Genomic DNA, 22,532 nt, shown 5'->3' with positions numbered 1-22,532 from the left:
GAGCGGCAGAGCATGGGGACGGTGACCACGGTGCCTCCCTGAAGACCCCTCGAGAGCCCGTGTAATTGAGAAGCGGTAGCGAACGTGGGCAGTATTCCCGCAGTCACCGGTGAGCAGCCACACAAAGAAGCTCGGTACGGTGGAAAGTGCTTTTCTGTAGGATTTCCAGAGGTAACCGTGAGCGCCATGGGAACGGGCAAGCACCGTGGACACGTGCCGTGCCCAGTGACGGCGTCCTCCCCCAGCATGTCCGCGGTGCGGGGTATTCCCACTTGGAGCTGGTGTGCTTTGGACCCGCGCTGAGAAACGTGGTTGGGGCCCTCTGTTGTGACGATGTCGTGGGGAGAGCGAGCGTGCCGAGTCCAGGGGCCTGGTCCCACACCTACCTGGGGGATCCGTGCAGAGGAGTGAGTCACCCTGGGGACTGGGAAGGTGGGAGCCCGGTCCTGCTGTGAAGGGCTCTGGTGAAGCTGTGTGTCCTGCCCGGGTGCGTGTTCCCTCCCGTGCGCAGTGCGGACCCTGACAGCGATTGGGGGCCTGGGGCTCTTCCTGGAGGGAGGGAAGGGGGCACGGAGGCTGGGTGGCCAGACAGATGACAGATGTCGCCGGCCGACTCACGACACTGACGGTTGTGTCTGTAAAGCCATCTGAAGACGGCAGGTAGGCATTTCCTCGTGCACACCCCGGCTGGGGTCATCCGGGAAGCCTGCCGCGTCCGTCCGCCCTGTGCCCCGCTTCCCCCTGGAAAGAAAGGAAGAAAGCACTTGCCAAGTAAAGATTGAGATGGGTGGTCTGGTGTTCTTCCTTCCCTCATCTCTTCTGTAATGCCACGGCCCGGTGTTATTTCTTCTCCCTTGAGAAGGCTGAACTGTCCATTCTCAAGTTGAGGGTGCCTGATGATCTGTAGTGCATTTCGAGGAGAAAGTACGGGAGAGGTTCACAAACAGAAATGTTGTCTTTGTGACAGGTGTGTGGTCACCTGTAGTGGTGAGGAAGGCCCATGGAGGTAGGTGGTGGTTAGAACAGAGGGAGGGAGTTGGAAAGAATGTACACTCCAACCTCTTCGCACTAATGCACGGACAGTGTTTCACTCCCCAGTCTGTTGTGTCATCCGTACAGTAGAGAATACGATCCATTTGGCCGTGCTGTACGCAGACTCGGGGCCGCAGCCCCCTGCACCCCGTGACGAGTGTGCACTCGTGCGCCCCCGGGACCCTGCACGCAGTCGGCCTGCACGGGGACGTGATCTGGGTACTTGGCGTGCTCTTGTCCCCCGAAGGTGACGTCCCTGTTGCTTTCTGAGTCCCAAGCTGCTTACTAACCCGTGACTTTCGGGACCCGCTGACGTGTGTGGGCCTGTGTTCGGTGTGTGAAGTGAGGTAATTATGTGACCCCTGCGGAGGGGCTGAGCAACCCACGTGGTGAAGGACAGGGAACAGTTTTGAAAACCATATGGAACGTGAAGCAAAGATAGAGTCATTGAGATCGATGTTTGAATCTTCTAATACACAGCACGGCACCTCAGAAATCTTTTTTTGTTCCGTAAATCGTGTGTCCAGATGAAAGGGGCTGCTCATTCTTAGCCTGTGTGCCTGTCTGCCAAGCTTACCCGGACACGATCCCGAATACGTGCCTCCAGCTACAGTGTGGTGCCTACACCCCTGCTTCTTGTTAAGTCGGAGAGCAAGACCGTCGGGGACGGAAGCTTTCTGACACAGGGGACGCAGGTTCGCAAGGTGTGAACGCCCGGAACCGAGATCGGAGGGGGTCCCGGAGCGCTGGGGGGTGCTGTCGGCAGTGGGACGTCACGGACTTAGTTCCGCGCGTGCCTGTTGTTGGGCGACCACGCTTTGCTGCTGCTCCGCTGGGGCCTGGGCAGTGAGCACGTCGGGGGCGGGGGGGTTCTCCCCATGAGCAGACCGGGGAACCACGTGTGCCCCAGCGCTCCCGCACGGATGGATCGGAGGGCCGGGAGCGCCCTTACGTGGAGGTCGAGGGGCCGAGTCCCGTGTGTGGCGTCCCATCGGGCGTTCCGGAGGGCGGGGTGGGGGGGCAGCGTGCGGGCCCGGCTGGTGTCCCAAGGCTGGTCTGTGGAAGGGGTGCGGGAGAACGGGCGACGGGGGGAGCAGTAGGGGGGCGGGGCGTGAGCTCACCGGGAAGTGGTCGCCGAGGGCCCGAGTCCGGCCGCGGAGCGACAGGTGGCGTCGGGGTTGCAGGCCGCAGAGACGCTTCGCTTCCTCCTTCGACAGCAGACCCTTTATTGTGCCCGTTTCCACCAGCGTGGCCGTGTCGTTTTCCCGTAGGCGGTGTCATTCTTGTGGAAACTGCACCGGAGAGAAGCAAAGCCCTCGTCAGGTTCGCTTGTCTTCTCACTCTCGGCCTGAGCCACGTGGCCCCAAGGGCCGCCACACTTGCTCTCGGACTTGTGGGCGGATGTCCCGGGGACATCGGGCAGCACCGGCCGTGTGGTCGCTTTAGGACCTGCAGCCTCGCAGAGCCACGGGAGGCTTCCGGGAACGGTTTCTCGTGCTGGCCCTACTTTATCCCAAGAGGCCCGTCTTCCGGGTGGTGTCCCCAGAGGCTGTGGCGGGAGGCCTGCTCTGCCGCCCCCGGGCCTTCTGTGCTGGCCTTGGGCTCCTGCTGTCTCTCACCTGCGTGCCTGTGAAAATGCTGGCCATCGCCTCTGGAATCCTCTCAGGAGGGCCCCTGTGGTCACACGCAGGGCTAGGTGGCCCTGTTGCATTCAGAGTCCTGCTCTTCGGAGGCACCTGCTAGAAGGTGGGTGGAAATTTCTGGTCCCGTCCACGCGATCGCACCTACTCCTACCTGGGAGAGCCCTGGAAGGTGGGGTCTAGCACGTCTCACGCATCTGGGACGTCCTCATGTAATGAGTTCAGGGTACTAGTCACACGTAAGAGGGCGTCGAGCGTGGCATTCTCTGCAGAACGGAAGCGCTTGTGTGAACTGACGGCACCAAAGTGTGTTCGAATTGTACGTAACTCACGGGGACCTCGTGCACACCCTGAGACTTCCTGGGAGAACTACTAACCTGTAAACCGTCAGGGCGGTTCCTGAGTGGTACCAGGGGCCGGCTTGACACCACGTGACTGGAGGCACGGCCCTTCCCTCAGGGCAGCACCGGGTCCCTTCTCAGGTTCAGGGTGCCTGAAACACCGGTACCCTCCCGTCACTTCCATGCATTTATTTGGCCCGTGTTTGGATGGTGCTGTCGTACGTAGCCGGGAGGGAGACCACCTGCATCCTCGGGCAGGACCCCCGGTGGTTCTGGAACGTGGCGGTGGGTGAGCACGGGAGCAGGCGTCTGCCCGGTGTCTGCAACCAGAGTGCTCGGCAGCCAGAGGGGGGCCCACGTGGTGGTTGGTGTCACAGTGGTTCACCAGAAGATGCGCTAGTGTCCTCACAGCAGAGAAGCGGGAAACGTGGTTCAAGGATCTCTTGGAGATGTTCTAAATCCATGTGATGTAACCGGAGGTGGAAAATCAGCGTGTTAGGTGTAGTAACTGAGCAGGCTGCTAGAATGAACAGTTTCCTCTCTCTGTGAATTGTAATCGGCATGTAGGGCTGAGTCCGAGTCTGAGTCTGGGCTGCCTGTATATATAATGCACATTCCTAGCAGGTACACAGTAAAGTAGCCAAGACTTTGAGCAGTTGTCTAGATCGGAAAATGGGGGAATCGCTTCTTACTCGTGGTTGCCTTATAATTGGGCACACATACTGTATATGCAGTGTTTACGTTAATAATTTGGATATTGAGCCGAATAACCATAGGTTTGTGATTACTTTCACTGTTATGTAATAGGATAAGATTTTAATCTATCCCTTACTGTCATGGGGGAGTTGAAAAAGGCAGAGATTCTAAATGGAGAAATTGTGACATTTGAACAAAATAGATGGGTTTTTTTTTGTTTTTTTGTTTTTTGTTTTTTTTGCAAATAATGCTTCACGCTTACAAAGTAGTAAGGGGGCCCTCACTATGCACAGGGCCGTAAGAGTGATCGTGCAGGCTTAGCCATCAGTGGAGGTGGTGATGCTTGTTTGTGACGTTACGTTTCTGTGCTTGGTCAGGACACTAAAGCCTCTCTTTATTGTAAATTACAAATGTATATGGAAATGACAGACCAGTAGAACTCCCGTTTATGTGGTTCGCTGTGATCTGTGACGTTGCAAATACGGAGAGCTGAATCGCATAACCTTTGACCTGGCAGGTCTGTTACACTCCAGAGCAACCCGGTACTTTGTTTTATAATATTTTTAATGACAATCTTTGCTGTCATGAAATAGTACCAAAAACCCTATCTAAACACATAATTTCAGAAAATAAATACAATACCTAATTATAATATAAAAAAAGTTTTAAAAATCAGTTTACAGGGGCGCCTGGGTGGCGCAGTCAGTTCAGCGTCCGACTTCAGCCAGGTCACGATCTCGCGGTCCGTGAGTTCGAGCCCCGCGTCAGGCTCTGGGCTGATGGCTCAGAGCCTGGAGCCTGTTTCCGATTCTGTGTCTCCCTCTCTCTATGCCCCTCCCCCGTTCATGCTCTGTCTCTCTCTGTCCCAAAAATAAATAAACGTTGAAAAAAAAAAAAAAATTAAAAAAAAAAGTTTACAGGGGTGCCTGGGTGGCTTAGTTGGTTGAGTGTCTGACTCTTGGTTTCGGCTCAGGTCATGATCTCAGAGTTGTGGGGTTGAGCCTTGGGATTCTCTGTCTCTCCCCCTCTCTCTGTCTCTCAAAGTAAATACATAAAGGTAAACAAAGTGAAAATCAGTTTACAGTAAAGCCTTTCCTTATGTAAATACCAGGCACGAGCATTCCAGAACGCCTAAGGTAGGTGTTTGCCCCTTCTGCTCAGGGACGTTGGAGTTTCAGAGACAGCGATCAGAAGCCGTTCTGTGGCATAACAGACGCCCGTTAAGAAGACGTGGCCGCCACCTCCAAACGTGAGGAGAAGGAAAAACAGATTAATCTCATTTGGGCGTCACAGAGAGAACTGAACTAAGTGTGACACGCCTTTGGTGTTGCGGATTATCAGGTGGCGAAAATGAGCAGGTAGCTGAGCTGCTGTGTAAGTGACATGTCAGAATCATCCCCGTGATCGTGAGGTCAGGAGAGGGATGGAGTGTCGCAGGGGACACACTGCCTCTCAGACGCTCACCAGACTCTGGCTAGCCGAAAAGATTTTGGGGGCCCTGTATGACAGGCACAGGGAATGGAGGACGGACCCAAGAAGGAGCATGTTGTTAAGCTGAGGTTCGATGGTTTGGGGAGGGCAGGGCTGCAAGGGAACAGGTGTTTTCACAGACTGCTGGCCCCCGAGGAGGGATTCAGTAGTGTCTATTAAAACTAACAATTGTCCTTTGACTCACAGATTCTAAGACGAAACCGTTGGCACATGTTCAGAGTGAGTTATTTGTTGCCATGTTGTTTGTAAAGGTGGAAGATGAGAAGTGTAAACATCCGTGTCCCTCGGGAGAGAATAAGTGATGACTTCTGGATTCATTCATATATGCGATCAGAACAGCTGTACAGAAGGAGGGTGGAGTTATGACCTGACATGGAAACCTTTTCAGTTACATCGTTAACTGAAGAAAAACAAGGGGAAAGGAATGTATGTATTGGTTTATATGCGCGTAAAAAACCCTGGATTAACAGGAAAGCCGTAACTGTAGTTTCCTGCCTTGTGGGGGAGGGAGGGGGGCAGAGTGGAGGGAGACTCTTACACGTGGTACTTTCTTACTATGTCCAAAAATGGTGTCGGGGTGCCTGGGTGGCTCAGTTCGTTGAGTGACTTTGGCTCAGGTCACCATCTCACGGTTCGTGGGTTTGAGCCCTGCATGGGGCTCTGGGCTTTAGCCCAGAGCCTGGATCCTGCTTCGGATTCTGTGTCCCCCACCTCTCTCTCTGCCCCTCCCCTGCTTATGCTTGCTCTCTCGCTCCTTCTCTTTCTCTCAAAAAATAAAACGTTAAAAACATTTTTTTTTAAAGGTTTGTGTAAGAGGGGCGCCTGGGTGGCTCAGTCGGTTAAGCAGCCGACTTCGGCTCAGGTCACGATCTCACGATCTCGCGGTCCGTGAGTTCGAGCCCCGCATCAGGCTCTGTGCGGACCTCTCAGAGCCTGGAGCCTGTTTCGGATTCTGTGTCCCCCTCTCTCTGACCCTCCCACGTTCATGCTCTGTCTCTCTGTCTCAAAACTAAATAAACATTAAAAAAGAAAATGTTTAAAGGTTTGTATAAGAAAAAGTTCTGGCCTAAGCCCCCTTCCAGTGCTGCTGCGGTTACTGGTTTTTAAAAAAGTTTATCATGACTAAAACACCTCTGTGGAAATAATGGATCTTACACTGTTCCTAATTTTGGCTTTAAACTGTCGAGGTCAGACAGGCCATTTTTGGTTGCGTACTTTTTAAAAAAAAAAAATTTTTTTTTTTTTTTACGTTTATTTATTTTTGAGACAAAGAGCGTGAATGGGGGAGGGTCAGAGAGGGAGGGAGACACAGAATCCGAAACAGGCTCCAGGCTCTGAGCTGTCAGCACAGAGCCCGATGCGGGGCTCAAACTCATGGTCGCGTACTTTAAAGACAGTTTATGATTCAGTAATTTCTCGGCAGATGCATACATCTGTGAAATTAAATCCTTGAAATGAAAGCCATCTTAAACCCCAGTGAGTGTGAACAGTGCCAAAAACAGCATACTCTGCCTCGAAGCTCGAAACCTGTAAACATGGACTGGGCGTTAGTGTGCTTCATGTTGTTTCCATCTTACTACTTTCTCGTGTTTTTAATTGATCCGAAACTCTTCTAAGCTAATGATGTCATATTAAAAAAAAAAAACCAAAAAAAAAACCCTACGTAGAAGATTCCAGGACGCACTCATTCCTATTTGAGCGGGATTTCTGCGCTTGCTTTTCTATTTCATTAGTTGGATTTTCCCCTGCCCCCCCCAGCTCAGTTCTAAAATTTAATTGTAATGTTTTTACCTGTGAACGTTTCATTAATATTATACACTTCTGAAATATGTTTGTGCTGATGTACGTGTGCATTCATACTCGCCGTTGTCTTGACTAAGTGTAAGAAATTATTTGTGTTCAAATATGGAAATGCTACTTGATGAAATTACGAAGTGGGGTCCACAAGCAAACAGCTAACAAAGAATTCTTGAGACTTTTTTTGGGGCAAAAAGGCGATTTTATTATAGCACGGGGACAGAGAGAGCCGCACTAGGATTGTGAGGAGTGACTGATGATGTACTTTTTAATTAGTGGGGGTTAGGGAGAGCAGAAGTCTCTCTCTTTTTTAAGTGTTTATGTTGAGAGAAGAGAGGAGAGAGAGAGAGAGAGAGAGAGAGAGAGAGAGAGAGAGAATCCCAAGCAGGCTCTGCACTGTTAGCGCAGAGTCCGATCCAGGGCTCGAACTTGTGGGCTGTGAGATCATGATCTGGACCAAAATCAAGGTGTTGAATGCTCAACCTACTTTGCCGTCAGGCACCCCAGGATAGCAGAAGTCTCTACGAAATTTGCAAGCAAGGCTTTCAGGACCCTGGGGGGCTAGCTGCTCTTAAGATAAGGTTACTTTTAGCCTTTAATAAAAGCACTCAGGCTGCCGTTGAGTTCCTTAAGGAAGACCACGCCCTGCACGGTTCAGCAGGTGTCCGTCAGTGGCTGCCAGCTGTAAGAAAACATAAATTAGGTTACAGTTTTCTTTGCCTTTGTTTCCCTCCTCGCGAGTAACCACCACACCCAGTTCGGTTCGCTCTTTAGCAGAAAGGTAACAACAGCACGGGACGCAAGACCCGTACCTGCTGCCCGTGAGGAGACAGCACCTTTTGCCTCAAAGGCCGGGCCTCCCAAACAAGAAAAGAGTGACGGCTGAGCCAGCCGGACATCTAAGCCCGAAGTCAGTCGCCAGTGTGCCAAGAGGAGAATACGCAGATGCACATAAAAACTCGTATGGGAGAGTTCACGGCGGTGTTCTTCATGAGAGCTACAAAGCAGAAGCGCTCAGACGTCTGTGAGCGGGTGACTGGGCAGCAGAACGCGCTCTGCCCGCACGGAGGAGGAGTATCATCCGGCCCCGAGCACGGGTGCCGGCCCCGACACACATCCACCACCGGCGAACCTCGAAAACGTGATGCCGAGAGAACAAAGCTCGGCAGGTTGTCAGAAACGATTCGCTCTCACCGCGGGCAGGCCGGGGCTGTGTGTGCGAACGCCACCTGTCGGGGTCACCGTAGCCGGTAAACCGACCGCGTCCCGTGGCGAGATCTTTGGGTTCAGCCCTCAGTGAAGGTGGTTTGGGATTAGTGACGCTGATCGCTAAGCCCAAGGTAGGAGATTGGCACAGTTACTACTTTCTTAATAGATCTTATGCTTTCTAAAGCAGTTTTGGGGTCAGCGCAAAATTGAGGGGGAGATACAGAGATTGCCCTCGTGCCTCCTGCTGCCCCCGCCACGCACAGCCTCCCCCACCGTCCACATCCCACCAGGGTGGCACATCTGTGACAGTCCGCGAATCGACACTGACCGTCGTCATCACCCAGAGTCCATGCTTGACATCGCGGTTCCTGTTGGTGGCGCACGTCCTGTGGGTGTAGACAAATGGACAGTGACCGTCCTACAGAGTAGTCGCTGCCCTAAGACTTGGTGCTCTGTTCATCCTTCCTTCCCTTCTAACCCCTGGCAACCCCTGATCTCTTTACCGTGTCCGTGGTTCCGCCTTTTCCAGAATGTCATCGAGTTGGACCCTGCAGTGTGTGACCTTCTCAGATTGACTTCTTCCACTTGAATTCATTTTCGGTTCTTCCATGCCTTTTTGTGGCTTGAGAGCTCACATCTTTTCGGCACCGGATAATACTCCGTCGTCTGGGTGGCCCCCGCTTGGTCGTCCATCCACCTGCTGGAGGTGTCTTGGTTGCTTCCAGGTTTTGGCAATTCTGGATGGAGCTGCTGTAAACATTTGGCATGGTGCGTTTTCAACCTGGTCCGTCCGCAGATTTAAGGAAACACTAAGGTGGTGTTTATTTTGTTTTTCTCCTCCAAATAAAAATCACGTTCGGTTTTTGGACAGAACCAGTTCAAGATGACGGTGGCATTGGTGCCTCAGTCTTTAGCAGAGACTAGTTCCGGAAGACCAGACTGGGCCTGGGCGCCTGATGCTGGTGACTGTGGATCCCAGGCAGGGGACCCGGTACAGGAGAGAGGCGGGGGCCCGGGATCTGTGGGTTCCGAGCGCTGCTCAGCCTCGTTGATCCTTGAGAGCAGTTGGGGACCCGTGAGGAGAAGGGGGGATGGGCTCCAAAAACTTGGGTGTATGACGCGCAGGAGGCAGAGGTGGAGAACGTAGGCTGTTCCACGAGGAAGTTTGTGCGGAAGATAAAGGTGCGGGTGGACGGGAGCTGCGGAGCCCGGGGCGTCGCCCGAGCGGGGTGTGCTCTTACCTCTGGTGCGCGGGGTGCCGTTAGGAACCGACTTAACGTGTGAAGGTGTCTGAGTGCCTTCATTTTAGCAATACGGCAGGTTGAATCCGAACCCCAAACCCCGTCGGCACCCCTGCTTCTGCTGGCTTCCGGTGGGAGTGGGGGTTGCCTGGGGAGGGGGCTGCCGGACAGGTGGCGGATGCGTCGACGGTGTCCTCGTTCGGTTGGGTCACCTGTGGTCTGAGGCAGGACGCCGGTGCTGCTGCCCACGTTTGTAGATGCTTGACCGAGATGGAGAACTTGACTTGTTGCCCCACACGGAAGGATGGCGAATTACCCGAGGAAGCTTTTCAGAATACACGCTCCGGTGCCTGGTGGCGCCCTGATGGCGGACACTCGTCTGTGGGGCCCAGAGCTTACGTGTGCCAGAGTCGTGTGCAGCCCGAACCAATGCCCAGCTTCCTGGCTGATGGGCTGTGAGCACTGGAGGGGGCCGTACGGTGCGAAAAGAACCAAAATACATGTTCCGGTCTCCCCCGCGCTCCACTCCCCCCAGATGTTGGTTCCAGAGGGGAGGCCGAGAAGCCGCCTAGAAACCTCCGGGGCGGATGTGTGCTTTGCCCGGCTTGGAAACGGCCTCTGGCGGCAGGAGGAGCCGGTCGGGAGCGCTGGCTGACCACGGGTCTGAGGGTCTGAGGCGGAGAGGGCAGCCGTGCGCGAAGGAGCGGCGCCGTGTTGTTCAGGGACCTGTGGGTCGGTTGGGACCACGCGTTGCGCGTGAGGCTCGAGGCGGTGAGCGGGGTGGCCGGAGAGCGCGGTGGGGGCGGGAGAGGGGTCTTGCAGAGCTGACTCCCGGAACCACCCCTCCAGACCAGGGAGCCGTGGGAGCCGGGGCAGCGGGGGAGGCAGCAGAGACGTTCCAGGAGACACTGGCGTGAGGTAGAGTCAGCAGTCCCCAGCGGTCAGTTCGCGTGGAGGGAGGAGGCGGCGGCGATGTGACGTCCAGCTGTCTGGCTCGGACGCTGGGTGGATACAGTCCCGTACCGCACCGGGGCGGAGATTCGGGTGGACCCTGGAGTGTGGAGGACGCCGATGAGCCCGGTTTGGAGAAGATGGCTTGAGTCTCCTAGAAAACCTGGACTGGAGACGCATCGTGGGCAGGTGGACAGTCGCCCCGAGTGGGAGGGGACAGCCTTGGACCGTGGTCGGGCAGGCATGGTGTGCAGGGTGGGCTGGGGACCGAGGATGCCAGCCACGGGAGCACCAGCGGGTACGGGGTGAGCAGAAAGCATGGAGATGGGGTGAGGCAGGAGGGCGGAGGAGGGAGGAGGGAGGAGGCTCCCGATCGGGCAGGCGTGGGGAGTATGCAAGGCGGCCCTGGGTCGGCCATGCCGAGGGCATCACTGGGGTGCCCGCCAGAGCTCTTGCAGCGAGTGCAGTGGTGGGGGCCGAAGCCAAAGTGTGGGGGCTGGTGAGAGAGCAAGAAAAGGAATCGGGGACTTCGGGGGAACTGTGTGTCCACGTGGGCCCTGCACATTCTGCTCGTGTCCCGTTCTGTTTAGAAAGAAGAAAAGAGAAGGGAGATTGGTCTTTTTTTTTTTTTTTTTTTTAATCCAAAGCAAGTACATACTTAAAATTGAAATTAAAGAAGAATATAGACTGAAAGTCTTGTTTTCCAGCCCCCTTTCCCACTCACAGTGGGGGACCTTCATTAGCAGTTTGGTGGCTGTCCATCTATATCTTATCTTATGTACATATGAAAAATACGCGTGTATGTTTGCGTTTAACCAAATTGAGGTCCCGTTGAAATCCTGTTCTGCACCAGGCCTTTTTGGACTCAGGTTACACGATCTTGATTATTTCATTTCTAAGTACTAAGAACGAGCATACATTTTTTCAGTATCTGTTGCTTAAACCGACAAGGAAAAATACATTGTACGTATTGGGATTTTTTAACTGCTCATGAATTTTACTCTGATGCTTGCAAATAGTGATTGGGGATTGAAAGTCGAGTGCTGTTGCATTTACATGGCTCTAAATGTCCAGTGCGTCCACGGGTCATGTGCTACGGAGGCGAAAGTTTGCTGTTTGCTTCCTCAGTGTCCCCTGGTCTGTCTTCTCTCCCGTCAGTAGGTTACCACATAGATGGTTATCCAGAAACTTCTCATACCCATAGATGGATAGCTGAGCCTACTTTTCATCAAGATGGTGGGGGTTTAGAGCCTAAGATTTGCTGATTAGTTTCAGCGTATAAACTTCCTGTTTTCTTTTTAGTCCAGATTTGACATGCTTTTAAACCTCAAGTGGAGGCAGATAGCTTCTATGGACAGAAAATAATCCAAGCCAGTTCAGCATGTCAGGTTTTCAGGTGGTCCTTTCCGTTTGCTGAAAATTACAGCCTGTTTCTGTTGTGCTCTGTGTCTCTGCACTGAGAACACACGGGTTCTGTGCCTTCTGTGAGGCTTTGCTCTGTGTCAGCAGGTTAGCAGAACGGCGAAAAGTCATTAAGAAAGAAAATGGGGCCAGTGATGGACACGGTCAAAACCACAGGCTGTGGTGATGTCACTCGGGCGACCAGGGGGAGGGCGCAGGACAAGGGAGGGCTCCGAGCTGGGGGTGGGCGCGAGGCGTCACCCGTGCTTTCCACCCAGAGTCGTCCTCCTGGAGCCGCGGGGACAACTGTGTTCGTCACTTTGGGAGTTGAGTGTCGCATCCGAGCCATGGGACTTCGTTTAAAAGTGGCCTGATTGTGGATTTTTATGAACAGTGTCTGGTTCGTACGATCTGAACCCGTTACCCAGATCTGGGCCTCTTGTCCTAAAATGATAAACACCAACGTGCACAAGCACCGTGCGAAACCAAGTTCTTGAACTGATGCTGATGGTTTAGTGTTGCTTTTCTTGTTCTCGGTTCTGGGAATGTCCAAAGAAACACACATCTGCTTTGCTCAGATTTCTATTTAAAATGGGAATATTCCAGTGCCTATTACATCTACTCAGTTGCAAAAAATACTTCAAACTTCGGTTACGGTAAATAGAATGTCAGTGCTAGTAGGATGCTTGGTGTGCAGTGTTTTTTAAACAAACATTCTTTCTGAAGAGGAGAAAGTGTGGCTGCTGACCCGTGGATTTCTTGGTGGTCACTGCGTAGGTCATTTACTGCTCGTATTTGGGGCTGTTTGAGCTACACCAGTTTTTCTCTGCGATAATAATACAAACAGTGCACATATGAACGTGTGTTTTTGGAATCTTAAACTCTGGAATTTCCTGTCGAATGTTTATCTAAACTCCTAAGTTTAAATTTGCTTCGATTCTTTTCACTTGAATTCTTTTGTCTGAAAAGAAAGGTTTTTCTTTAAGGAGTAAAAGTAGTTGTCAAGTTTTCATAAATTTGTTTTCTGCTGTGGCCGAAGTGGTGTATCGTGGAATGATTTGGCTGTTGAATTTGTTGTAAGAAACTCGTTTAACCAAAACGATGGGAAGTAAATATAGTCTCTTAATAGATGAACCAAGACAGTTTGGGACTTTATGAAAAACGTAATGAGACTTTGGACTTTGGTGATGAAGGAGTGTTACAGGAAGAGTGCGCCAGTGGGGGTGTGGAGGCAAGGGGGCTCATAGCTGAGTGCAGGTGGGGCTAGGCCGGGTCCCATCCGTTCCCAGGGGCCTGTCGCCAAGATCAGGGAGGCTGTGGGGTGTCCGTCTCCTCCTAGCTGGGGGCGCAGGAGTGATCGGGAGGCTGTGCGGTGACCAGCGCCTCCTAGCTGGAGCATGTTGGGAATTTGGAGCCCTGTTCTCACGCCCCGCAAGCTTCTGGAGTCTGCTTGTGGTGTTTTGACCAGGTATTTCGTTGAAAGCCAGTGAGCTTTGTTGGGAATAGATGGTGAGACGTTTAAAAATAAAACGCTGATATCCAGCCCTCCTGGACCTATGGTCCTGTGACCCTGCCAGGGTGTTGGTGTTCTGGTCCTTTGTCCCCCCCACGTCTCTGCTTTCTTCCTCACCTGCCTGCAGTCCTGTGGTCTGTTTTCACCACAGCCTGGCCTGCCGCTCAGCCCCGTCCCTGCCTTCACTTCACCGTCCTTACCTGGCAGGAGGCCGCGCCGGTCAAGTGTGTTCCCGCATCCACCTTCGTGACCGGTGGCCTCGGGGGCCCTCTCCTCCAGGCAACCCTCCTTCTCCCCAGTGCTCCTTGCCCGTCCTCACGCCTTATGCAAGTCTGTCTGCATGTCACTTGCAGTGACACTGGGAGACGGCAGAAGAGGACTTCCATAAATCCCACCACACAGCTGCCAGGCCGTCCGTGTCCGCGCCCCCGTGTTCAGCTGCCGTTCCAGCGCAGGGGGCTGCGTGCTCCCAGGGAAGGCCGTCTGCTACTGCACCACCCCCGTGATCTGCTCTCAGTTGCGCAGAGTGGCCGCTCTGTCAGCCCCCTCTCCCCACCAGCAGGCATCTGGGTCACCCCCCAAGGCCTTTCTTGAGCCTGTGACTTGCGTAGCCACCACCCTAGTTCTGTCCCCACCTCCCCACCCCCACCCCGGCTCATGGCTTTGTTGCCTCTCCTCCTGTCCCTGGTTCCCTCTGTGCAGGCAGGCCTGCCCCCCCCTGCTCCAGGACTGCTGTGCTGGAGGCCCCCCACTGACCTCCTCTAGGCAATCAGTCAGCCGACCCCTCTGCCAGGGTCACACATGCGGAGAGCCGTTGACTCCTGAGACGGCCCCTCCCCGGTTCCCTCCTGCCTGCCGACCACTCCCAGTCCATCCCACCGTCCGGTGTTAGATGGGCACATGGCTGGGACCTCACCTCTCTTCTTATCCACACTCAGTGCCTCGTGATTGGCCTGGAACGAGGGTGCTCTCCTACCTGCACCGACACCGAACTCCAGCTGGGGGCCTCAACTCTGCTCCGTGCTGCCCGCTGACTGTCGTGTAACGTCCCAAATGGAGCACGCCCACGCGGGCTGTTAGATCTCCCTTCCTGAGCCCCGCCCCGCTCAGGAAATGGGGACTCTGTCCTTCACTTGCTGGAGTCGTCCTGGGCCTTTCTCTCTCGCCCGTCTGTCAGCAGGCACTACCGTAAAGCCTGTTGGGAACCCGCCTGCCTCTCCCGTGCCCTGGGCCTGCGTGTTACCGCGGCGCCCGACCTGCCTCCTCACTTCTGGCCTCCCCCTCCTTCCAGGGGACCCTTTAAGACTGATGAAGGGCACAGCAAGTGGAGGCACGTGGGATGCTGTGTTCCGTCTTAGAATTCTCTCTCGGGCTGCGGCAGCTCTCTAACCCTGGTCTTGATTCAGACACTCCTCTTTCCGGGGGGGTTGCCGTGGCCTGGGAGCTGCTGTGCCACTGGTCTCTTCCCCCAGCCCCGCTTTTGCACTGCTCCCGGGGGCTTTTGTTGACTCAGCGAACCCTTTGTGTCTGAGCACTGCCTGGGACTTTGAACGGTTGGCCTGCTCCCTCGGGAGGGCCCTCAGAGTCTGTAGATGGACGACTCCCGGAGCCTTCGGGATGAGATCCGGGCTCCGTACTGGGGTGCGCGTGGGCCTGCAGTCTGGCCTCTGCCCGCCCAGCCTCCCTTACCGCTTCCCACATGCTGCCCGAGCCCCTGACGCCCTCCCCACTCCCAGACGCCGCTTTGCTCTCATGACGAGGCTCTCCTGCCACACGGCTCACGGTTCACCCGCCGTGCCCTCTCCGTCGGTGGGCCTCCGGGTCAGCGCGCCTGCCTCCCACCACACGCGATGTCCGTGCTGACCCCCCCCTCCCCCGTAGCCCGGGCCTTTCTCACTCGGGGCGCGGACCGCGCTGGGCCTCTTGTTGGTCTGTCTGTGTGCTCCGCGCCCTGCGGAGGGGCCGGGCCCGCCTGTCTGCCGTGCAGCCGTCGCTCCAACGAATCGTGACTTCCAGTCGGGATGGCAGCATAAACGTGCTTCGACAGACCTCACTCCCAACGGCAGTGGGAGAGTGAAATGTAAGTAGAGAAACAGGCAAACGAAACAATACAGCCACACCCCCAGAAGAGAAAAATACCCCTCAGTACAGAAACAGAATAGAAACCCAGTGCGGTAAGCTGGAGTTGGCCAGATTCCCCCGCCTGCTGTGCTCCAAGCACCCGAGCATGCAGGGCCAGTAGGAAGCTTGGCTCCTGTCGCCCGGGGTCACAGGGACCAAGGTGTCCGGTGGAATTAGAACTCAAATCAGATTCGCTTTTTGGAGCTGGTTTTAGATGAGGCTTCCCCACATTAAGGTCACTGTCCCCAGTACACTGGGGCCTTGTGGGAAGTTGTGGGCCTTGGGAGGATAGGAAGCAGGGCCTGGGCTGTGCCACAACGTCCGGTGACTCTCTCACAGGGTCTACACCGTCTGTAAGGAGCCAGGCAGCGGGAACTCTCTGTCACCGTGGAAGCCTAGTTCTGGCCTGAGGCCTTGGGAGGCCCGGAGGGGCAGTGGCTGGACTCTAGGCAGGGAGGGAAGTGCCAGCGGTATAACCTACGCGGGTTGAGCTGGAAGCCAGATCCCACAGCCTCCAGAGTCGGCCCCTTACAGAACGATGCATTTGCTTCTTCCAGAACGCACGGGTAGTCTGGTAAAACTGTCAAAGTAAGTGTGTTTGAGATGGTTAAAAAGATAACATCCCTGAGGAAACAAGAAATTCTAAAGCAAACAGAAATGATACCAGAGAAGGAGGGCAGGACAGAAAACAGTCTGAAGTGTAGTGAATGAAGACGGTGTTGGCTGGAATGATGAACTTGGACCGGACATAATTAGAGACAGAATTCGTGAATTGACCCAGATTGCTGCACAAGGGGACAAAATATGAGCTAAAAACCCGAGGCCCTGAACCAGGCGGGCCTGCAGCCAGCTGCCCTTGCACTTGCCTGCCGGGTGAGTGACCACGCATCTCGCTGACGCCGCGTTGAGTCTGGTTCTCCTTCACCTACAGCAGGAACAGTATTTTCTGATACGAGGTCTTGAAGATTAGATGCAAATCTCTCAACATTAGGCATTGGATGACCTGGCGGTCAGCTAAAGTTATTTACCAGAGCAGATGGAAAGCGAGGGGTTTGGTCTGATTCCCTCGGGTTCCCGTGGACGGAATCTCTGCGAGACCTTGCTGGGAGATCCTGGCTTCCTGACCGCGGGGCCCGTTTCTCAGTGCTGCCTTCTGGGCCTCTGAAGACAGCTCAGCACCCAACAGACTTTGTCAGGTTTGAAGACACGTTTGGATTGTTCTCATTTCGTTTCACTGTAATTTTTTTGTGTTTGCAGGTATGCCTTGAAATACTGAAGTAAAGTAAAGGGTTGTCTGTATTCCTTAGCAGGAGCAACCTTGTGTCCAAAGAGCACTGTGTGTGTGTGTGTGTGTCTGTGTGTGTGTGTGTGTGTGTGTGTGTGTGTGTGTGCGCGCGCGCGCGCGTGTGTGTGGGGTGAATTGCCCTGAAATATCTAGGAAATGACTTGAACATCGTAAGCAGTTTGTTGAAGAGCCAGACGATTGCAGTGAGGTGGGTGCCCGTGGCACCTGTCGGGTGCTCTCCCGCTGGTTCCCTGACCACCCTCAGCTGTGAGTTGCGCTCACCGCCAGCCATCTGCTCTGTTGTTGTCAATAATGCTCTGGGCTAGAAATGCCTCTGGAAACTAAACCGGGCAGATTCTGCTTCCTTCCTGGGAATTGTACCTGAGTCAGTGTTTGATACTGTCCTGGCCCTGGGAGGGTTCCTCTGGTTGCCTTAATCTCTTCTCTCCTGCACAAGGGCCACCCTGCAGTCTGGGCTGAGTCTCTGCCCAGTTGCCTTTCAGTACGGCCTCCTCTGGCTTTAAACTTTGCCCGTGACATCCCTTCCTTTGGAAGGAGGTTAGGAGTCCTCTCTTTTCCTGCCCTTCCTCTCCCTCGGCAACACCTCTGAACCAGGGCTGGGGACAGTGGCAAGCTTGTCCGGGGACACCCCTGCTCTAGGGGCTGAGCACTTACTTGGTGGAGGGTGGGCAGCAGCCTGGGGTCCATCACCGTCTCGGCAGAGAGCGAGGGCAAAGATGGCCGCGGCCCGGCCGCCTCAGCCTGCCCCTTCCAGCCAGGGTTCCGGCCTCCTTTACCTGAGCGGGGTTGGGCAGAACCAGGGCGCCCCGGCCTTCCCGCCACTCGTGCCCAGGATGTGGCCTCTGTAGCAGACGGGTAGCTGGGGGGGCGCGGGATTCCCATGCTCTTGGCTGTAGCCTCTGCAGTGGAATGTCCACCTCCCTGAGCTGGGAGGAAGTGGGAGGTGGGGGGGGGGGGTCAGTTTGGGCTCAGATATTACAGACTCCCCTTCCTTAGTGAATCATGATAGACTTAAAAAAAAAATTGGTGTTTCTTCATTTGTTGTGTGCTTTGGATGGCTTTGGAGGCTGAATCGTTGTTGTTAGGCATAATTCTCCCCAGGTTTCCTGGGGGAGCGGGTCTGTAGGGCCTTCTCATGCTGGGAAGGTGAAAGCTGATCACCCATAGCTGTGGACTCTAGAAGACGACACTCTGGTTTACAAGGTAAATTAGGTGAAATGACCATTAGCTTATTATACACCCATGAAAACACTCACAGTTTCTGTAAATTACCTGCCTCCCCATCCCCTTCGGTGTGCTCCCCCTGAAATAACCACAGTCAAGAAAAAATATCTCTGGGGCGCCTGGGTGACTGAGTCAGTTAGGCATCTGACTTTCTCAGGTCATGATCTCACGCTTCGTGGGTTCAAGCCCGCGTCGGGCTCTGTGCTGACGGCTCGGAGCCTGGAGCCGGCTTCGGATTCTGTGTCTTCCCCCCTCTCTGCCCCTCCCCCACTCGCACTCTGTCTCTCAAAAATAAATAAAAATATTAAAAAATTAAAAAAGAAAACCTTTTTCTATTTTACTCTTTTCTGTTGTTGATTACAACAGTGCTGCTTGCTTTGTTATTCCTCATGGATGAGTACAGCTGTTCCTTGAACAACTTGGGGTTCGGGGTGCCGTCCTGCCCACAGTCGAAAATCCATGTATAACTTTTGATTCCCTCCAAAACTTAACTACTAATACCCTCCTGTTGTCCAGAAACCTTACTAGTAACACAAATAGTCCATCGCTACTCGTATTGTATGTTGTATGTATTATATACTGTATTCTTATTATTTTTTTATTTTTTATTTTTTAAAGTTTATATCCAAATGACTTAGCATATACTGAAAATTTCAGGTGTAGATTCCTTAATGCCCCTCCCCCATTTAGCCCATCTCCCCTCCCACAACCCCTCCAGTAACCGTTTGTTCTCTGTATTTAAGAGTCTCTTTTGTTTTGTCCCCTCCCTTTTTTTTTATGATTTTTGCTTCCCTTCCCTTATGTTCGTCTGTTTTTTCTCTTAAATTCCTCATATGAGTGAAGTCATATGATATTTATTTTTCTCTGACTGACTAATTTCACTTAGCATAATACCCTCCGGTTCCATCCACGTAGTTGCAAACCGCAAGATTTCATTCTTTTTGATTGCTGAGTAATACTCCACTGTGTGTATATCCCACATCTTCTTTATCCACTCATCCGTCGATGGCCATTTGGGCCCTTTCCATACCATGGCTATTGTCAATAGCGCTGCTGTAAACATGGGGGTGCGTGTCCCTTCGAAACAGCACACCTGTATCCCTTGGATAAATGCCTACTAGTGCATTTGCTGGGTCCTAGGGTAGTTCTATTTTTAGTTTTTTTGAGGAACCTCCACACTGTTTTCCAGCGTGGCTGCACCAGCTTGCATTCCCACCAGCAGTGCAAAAGAGACCCTCTCTCTCCGCATCCTCGCCAACATCTGTTGTTGCCCGAGTTGCTAATGTGAGCCATTCTGACTGGTGTGAGGTGGTGTCTCAGTGTGGTTTTGATGTGTATTTTCCTGATGATGAGTGATGTGGAGCATTTTTTCATGTGTCGGTCGGCCATCTGGAGGTCTTCTTTGGAGAAGTGTCTATTCATGTCTTTTGCCCGTTTCTTCTCTGGATTATTTTTTGGGTGTTGAGTTTGATAAGTTCTTTATAGATTTTGGATACTAACCCTTTATCTGATCTGTCGTTTGCAAACATCTTCTCCCATTCTGTCGGTTGCCTTTTACTTTTGCCGATTGTTTCCTTTGCTGTGCAGAAGCTTTTTACTTTCTTTTTACTTTGATGTGGTCCCAGTAGTTCATTATACTGTATTCTTAAAGGAAGCTAGAAAAAAAAATTTAAGTGACAGGGAAAGCAGATTCACAGTGCCGTGCTGTCTTGATACCTAAGCTTATTATCGGATTACAGGATGAATCGTCTGTCAGAACCCGCGTCGGTGCTGTGTCTTCCGTGACAGAAAGAGCTGTGGTTACGTGTGTTGCTAGCGCTAGGCGTCAGAAATGAGAAGAGTGCGAAAGGTTCACGTTTATTTGCAGGCGTAACAATTCATGCACTCACAACCAGATGTATCAGGGTGAATGCTTCATGACGGCCTGGGCCTGGTGTAATCCGTAGGTTGGTTGCTTCGTTGCTTCGTCTCGGCCCAGCCGATGCTTTTACAGCCGGATTCACAGTACAGCGCTGGACACATTGTTACCTTAACAAAACCGCCAGAGATAGTAGGCCGGGAGGCATCTTCTGCAGGGACCGAGAGAGGCACGCTGCAAGGTAATGTCGTTCTTTGAAAGCCAAGCTATGAGACGACACGTTACTCATTTTAGGTCAGATCTCACCCCCCTTATGCCCGTGCGTGCGAGGACAGGGCTGTCCAACCGCACACAAGTCTCGCACGCGACGTTCTTCCCGATGGACGCCTCGGTGGTGGCGACACGCACGCGTCTCGCGTGGCCTCGCCGTGCGCTCACTCGATTTTCACGCACAGACACGCGCCTGGCAGGCGAGGTGATTCGCTGGGCGCCGTGGTGAGGATTTGCTGTCCGGGAAGCGGGGGCGGGTCATCCCGGAGGTCGTCGTGTGCGGACCTGCTTGGGGTGGGGGGGACCCCCTGGGTGGGGGCGTCTTGGGTCTCGGGGCCCGGGGGGCGGGAGCGGGGGGAGGCGGGCACCCTCGATGCAGCTTTCCGGAAGTGCGTTTCTGTCTCCCTCCGTGCCTTCCTGTTTCCCTGTCAGCGTCTCCGCAGACGTTGGTGGTGGTCCCCGCAGCCAGGCCTCGGCAAGGTCCGTGTGGTGAAAGGAGCCGAGCCTCTGCCGGGGCGCGCCGCCTTCCTCGCCCTCCGGCTGCTTCACCAGCTCTCCTCTCTGCGCCGCCGTCTCCTGCGACCTCCCCTGGGCTTTTCCCTGAGCTCCTGGCCCTCTTCGGGATCCGCGTCTTGAATCCGTTCATCCTCCAGCCCTTTCTGCCGTCTCCACAGTCCCACTCACGATTTCCCCGATTGGCTGTGTCGCACGTCCTGTGAAATCATGCGCGTCATTTGGACGGTCCTCTCCAGCAGGGATTTCTTCGTTGTGTTGGGCTTGACGGTTTCACGGAGTTGTTTGCAACGTCCCGTGGCATCTTCCCGGCTTTCAAAATGTTCCCCCGTGGCGGTTCTCTTCGGTAGCATTGACTGTCCTTCCTGTAAAGTGCCTGTGTCATGAGCCTCACAGGTCCTCGTGGCCCCTGGTCCACAGGCTGACTTGGACCCGCTGCGCTCCAGAGCGAGTGAGCCGCCAAGACACGTTTGGTGGTGACCCGTGGGGTTCTGGGTGGCCAGGACATTGTCCAGTGTCAGAAGAACTTGAGAGGACAGTCCCTTGCTTTCAGCGTACTTCCTGAGTTGAGGGACAGAGCCGGGATGGAACTGGTCCAGGGAAAGGGCTCTGGTTGTGCAGCCAGACCACTGGCCACTGGGACTTGTTGCCTTCAGGGCCCCGGGGTGAGCTTCCTACACAGGGCCAGCCGCCCTGATCACACCCCCGCCTGTGTCCGCTCAGACGGTAGCTGCTTCACCCCTTCCTACCCAACATCTTGGTGCTCACTTGTCTTTCTCGTGAATAAATGTCGTTTGTGGCATTTCCCCCCCCCGACAGGGCACCTCCTTCTGCATGAAAAAGCTGTGCAGGCGGCCAGGGTCTCCTCAAGCGATTTTCTTGTGTTCTTCACGTTTTATGTTGGAGGGGTTGACACGCGGAGGACGGTAGTTCCTGCTTTTCTCCGCCATCTTCTCTGGGGCGTCTGGGAAACCGTGTCCTTCCTCTTCGTGGTGGAAGCTGCTTCTCCTATTGTCTCGACCATTTTTTTTTTTCAACGTTTTTTTTTTTTTTGTTTTTTTTGTTTTTTATTTATTTTTGGGACAGAGAGAGACAGAGCATGAACGGGGGAGGGGCAGAGAGAGAGGGAGACACAGAATCGGAAACAGGCTCCAGGCTCCGAGCCATCAGCCCAGAGCCTGACGCGGGGCTCGAACTCACGGACCGCGAGATCGTGACCTGGCTGAAGTCGGACGCTTAACCGACTGCGCCACCCAGGCGCCCCATCGTCTCGACCATTTTTAAAGCCAAACCCCTTTCTCAAATCACCAAGCTGTCCTGTGCCTGCATTGAAATGTTCCAGTTTTCGATCCTTCCCTTCCTTCTGCCTTAAGTTGTGATGTCAGGACTTCACTTGTCTTGCAGTTTGAGTCGAGTCCGCAGGTGTGCCCGTCTCACAGCAGTCCTACGTCCACAGAGATGCCACATCTTCAACACGAGACGAAAAGATGTCTCACAAAAAGCACCAGGGTTTTGCATGTGCTGGGGTGGCTGCAGCAAGAGCTTCGAGAATCTCCTTTTCTTTGTGTCCCCATGGTCCTCACGCTGGCCGGCTGGCCGCTGCCGCTGTGGGCCTCAGTACAGGTCAGGCCATTCAGCCTTTTCTTGTCATGCCATGCCTCTTCTCTGCATCGCATCGCGGGAGCACGTCCAGCATCCCTGGGGACACTTCAGACGGGTCCCAGGGTGTAATTCAGGGTTCATGGTATTGCCCTTAACACGGTGAAAATTACGAGGAACCCTGAGAAATCGCTTTTCCTGTGGTGCGTGATTTACCGGAGATCAGCAGGTTCGTGCAGCCCTTGAGGTGACCTCAGTGGCAACAGGAGGTGGTGCACAATTCCCCCCGAGGACAGCGTCTGCTACAGCTCGTGTTAGGCGGTTAGGAC

The 22,532-nt window shown here is 53.9% G+C and overlaps 1 protein-coding gene across 8 annotated transcripts in view; it reads left to right on the top strand.

The window, feature by feature from the left end:
• The window catches only part of PPFIA1 (PPFI scaffold protein A1), an 89,440-nt gene that overhangs the window by 16,437 nt on the left and 50,471 nt on the right, over positions 1-22,532 (top strand). Inside the window, exon 1 of one of the 8 annotated variants that reach the window (XM_086676628.1) lies at positions 15,714-16,629. The exons of the other annotated variants lie outside the window; for them this stretch is intronic. The gene's annotated coding sequence lies outside the window, so the exon portion shown is untranslated. Of the gene's footprint in view, positions 1-15,713; positions 16,630-22,532 lie in introns of those variants that run through there. 8 annotated transcript variants of the gene reach the window in all.

Source organism: Puma concolor, chromosome D1, assembly GCF_028749965.1.
Source record: "Puma concolor isolate L17-30 chromosome D1, mPumCon1.1.hap2, whole genome shotgun sequence".
Classification (NCBI taxonomy): domain Eukaryota; kingdom Metazoa; phylum Chordata; class Mammalia; order Carnivora; family Felidae; genus Puma; species Puma concolor.
Note: the sequence above shows the minus strand (reverse complement) of the source record. Positions and strands in the feature narration are given on the sequence as shown.